We start from the raw sequence: 4205 nt of genomic DNA on the forward strand, positions 1-4205 counted from the left end.
AGACTCGGAAGAACTCCAAGAGTCATCATCTGACTCACCAGCCATGCCCTAGCAAGGTGGCAGGTGTGCATTTAAAAGCCTCCTAGGACCAGATCCAGAAAATAGCTAAAATACAAACTGAAAAAAAGAACTGAAGGTAACTTATTTAAAGTCACTTTCAATTAGTTTAAGAAGCAGAACAGCAAAAAGGGATGGGACGGCTTTAGGCAGATACAGCTGCACAAGGTCTTGTGCTGCTTTTTGCACTGCACCGGAAGATCTCATATTGATCTCTTCTTAAGGCTGCTAAGAAGAGTAACAGACAGATCCTTGCCCTGGTTAAGGATGAGGGAGTGAAGCTGTCAGAAACATAAATGCATCCAAGTGAGCTTGAGCACACAGAATGGAGTTGTTAGAGTGAAAATCTTTCAATCAGCAAAATGGAAATTTTGGGGAGAAATGCACATTTAACATGTTGCCATACCAGGGTGGGTAGGTAAAAAGAAGTAATCAGGATTTATCCAGTCTTCTAGGCAGGCTGCCCTTAGTCTGCAACTAGGAGTACTCAAGACACCAGACAAACCAGTAAACAAGGAAAAGGGCAGGCAGCACAGAATTAGTTAAGCAAAAAATCCTTCTTTTTAATGCATATTGCTAATGACATCTTAGAAACTGGGTGCACAGGTCAAATTCTTACACAAAGTAGAAGCAAGTAGATTATGCAATGTTACATTTGAGTTCTATGTGTTATTAACCCTTACAAAGGAATTCATTTTGTTAATTACTGACTTAACAGTCAGTATTAGACACATCACAACCTTAGTAATTCACACAACTAAGGACCTAACCAAGCACATACTTAAGCCTCACTGTTTTGTTTGCCTTGGCAACTACTGCTGCCACATTATAAAGGACCAAAGCTCACAGTTTCCTTTGATGTGAATGCCATCACTTCTCACCAACACTAACAGGAAAGCTTCATAGGCAGACCAACTCCTTAAGGCAGCAACACACTGAACTATCCCAAGACAGCTTTGCCAACCTAGTTTCATTCTGTTCTAGGAGTCAAATAAAAATTAAAGATGAGTAGTACATGGGCATGCTGTTTGTGTTACAGCATTAAGCCAGAGTACAAGGCTTCACCCACCTTCAGCAAAAAGACCTGGAAGATGAGAAATCAGCTGTGAAAATAGTGTTGCAGTAATTATGATGACATCAGACTTTGAGGGAACTCAAACGATGTCATGAGCTTTCAAAAGCCTTGGAAATACAGCTTTGAAATTACTATATTGTCTCAGAGTTTTGGTAGGTAAGCTATCAAAACAGTCAAGAGAGTGCATGAAAGCAAAAAGTTGCATAAGTGAGATTCAAATGCAGAGTGTTGAATGCGGAAGGTTCTTCAACAGAGTAACACCAACTCATCATTTGTAGCACCAAGTTGGGTACCCCAGCACGTTCTTTTCAATTTACATATAAATTTTCCTTGAAGAAATTTAACACTGAAGGATTTTGGAAAAAGTAGCAGTTTCCATCCCAACAGAAAGGCCAACATTTAGATTGTTAGAGCCATCAAAATAAACTTGGAAAACAAAGCTAAAGTTAATGTACCAGGACCATCTATTGAGTAGTAACCTGTCCATTATAGCTGCATTAATTATGATCGTATGACCTACGACAATTCAAGCTAGGAGAAGTTAGAAAATAGCCTGTTCATATAGAAGGATGGCATCTTGAAAGGAAAGGCTTAAATTCATGCCCCTCTCTGGGACAGAAAGCTAAAGTACCTGTCTTCACTGACAAGCAGATTCACATGGATGTTAATTTGGGGTTTGAAACAGTCACTCACGTTTGATAAAACTGGTTTATGAAAGTAATCTATTAGATCATTATTGATATAGGGAAAACAGAGAGGTGCAAGGTTATGCCACGCTGTAGACATACTGGTTCACAACTCGGTAGCATCTTGAAAAGGGATGCAAACAAAAGCACTTGTTAACACAGTTAAATGACCCTTTACCTTCAGAAGATGTGCACAATGGTTCACGGTTGCTCAATCCACCTGCTCATAGACCAAAAACATTTATATCCAGAACCAACTATGTGGTCTCACATTCTCTTAAGTCAAGACCTGGCACACACTCACCTACTGAAACCACAGGACTAAAACTAGAAAACTAAAATAAACTAAGTTTCATGACAATTTGAGAACACCTGCAAGGAAGTTTATTGTTCTAAATTACTACCCAACAAAAAGATACTGAATGACAAATACCACCGACTTCCTCTTACTATTCAAGACCTCAGCAGCAACTGCTAAGGCAGTCAGGGAAGAACAGGAGAGTAAGGGGTACAAACTGCGAAGTCATTATGCAAGGTAGAGGCACACCTTCATAAGGTGCTCTTGACAAGATGTACCTCCTATCTACTGGGCACATAAATGCCTGTCTTATGATATCCACAGTGATAACACTGTCCATTTTAGACTACAGACGACCCATTGCCTATGAAAACACATTCACATCTTACCAATGGGAAGGGAGAAACCAAAGGTTTATCACAAATTTGTTGCGACATGCTCTATGCCGGAAGGATATTCCTGTGGTTCAAGTATGCAGTGAAGGGGGAAAAAAAAAAATTATCTCAAAACTTCCTGTATAACAAGTCAATGCAGCTTTTAGAGATGATGAAATTGAGGCCATGTGACTCAGTTCAAAGTTCTTCTGCTTGGACCACAAAAACATTATGCAAAGAAGCTCTAACAGATATTGGAGAAAATTAGACATCACAGAAACCAATCCATCCCCTTGTCTAGCACTACCTCCTGGGTTTCCAAAAGCAAGGAATCTCCAAATGACTTAACACTGTCACTTCAATAGCAAACTACATAAATCCTGTCATTCTACTAAAAAACTATTCCATTATGTTTTAAGCAATAACATGAGAAATTTAGCACACACAGCAATAACTGTCTGCATGTATCTCATCGAGTTTAATTAAGCCATGAACGCCTAACAAAAAGTTGCAACTGAGAAGAAAGCAGTAAGGACTTCCATTTAACACAGAAATATTTCTTGTATTGATCCAATAGAGTGAGTTTTAATTTTTTGAAAAAGGTGACAATCTGTTGTTAGTTTATGGTTCACTAATATCCTTATTTGGGTGTTCTGGTTAATGTTTAAAACAAGTGATCACTTACAGTCAGCCAACATGCTGGGATAGATCCGACATTCTTATGTAGCATGTATTTTGTCAGAACAGGAAAGTTTCACTTGATAGAAGTTATTAGATAAGGCTAAGTTCTATTTATTTCCCGTCTTACTGACATTTAGTTTCAGTAAGACAATGACATCCTGTTCCTTTGGCTCTTGTTATATCTGTCATTCATTTTTATTTCTCATTCTCACATTTCCTCTCATGGATGTGTAATTTCTGTATTGCCTCTTCTACATTTGCCCCCTGAAATGACTCTGAAGACAATTTCAAAACCCTTTGCTGTTCCATCACTGGAATAATATGAGCTGACATTTAAGTGTAATCTTAGGTGTCTCGACTTGGCAGTTTTATGAGATTACAAAGAGACAGGTTTCATACTTCTGAGTCACTGCTTTCAAAAGACTCACCAGATGCAGGTAGACATATTGGAAAGTTGTCTCCAGCAGGAGTAAGAAACACCAGATTACAGGACCTTCACGCCACCAAACTGTACAGCTCATAACACTTGCAATGTGCATAGCTGGCTACCAGCTTCTATCGTCGTAGACGACTTGATTTTGTTAATTCTTTGTCCTTTTTGCTTCCCTGCTTTTGGAGGGCGTACTACCACCAGCAAGCCATACACTGTTTGATTTTTTCTGCTTAAATACACACTGTGCTCTGTGGTTACAGATGTTAGGCAGCACAGGCACTGAGATTACTAGGGGAGTTAAAAAAAGAAAACAAACCACAACCCGGCAAGTAAAACCTTCCGAAGCTGAACTGTGATCACCTCCAGAAAGAAATGCCTTCCTTGAAAAGACAGATGGCAAGGTCTTGAAAGCAGTTTCAGTCAAAATTAAGGTATTTGACTGTATTCGTGAGCTTTTGAGGCTCAAGGCAGATTGTTACAGAAATGTCTGCTTCAACGTGTACTTAAATGACTCCTCTGCGGACTTTTCCTGCCGAAAAATACCGGCTGCACACCCGAGTTCGGGCATACCCCACCTCTACTGCATAGAGCTCATTTTGGA

The sequence above is a fragment of the Corvus brachyrhynchos genome, unplaced genomic scaffold (assembly GCF_000691975.1).
Source record: "Corvus brachyrhynchos isolate BGI_N302 unplaced genomic scaffold, ASM69197v1 scaffold136, whole genome shotgun sequence".
In the NCBI taxonomy this organism is placed as follows: Eukaryota; Metazoa; Chordata; class Aves; order Passeriformes; family Corvidae; genus Corvus; species Corvus brachyrhynchos.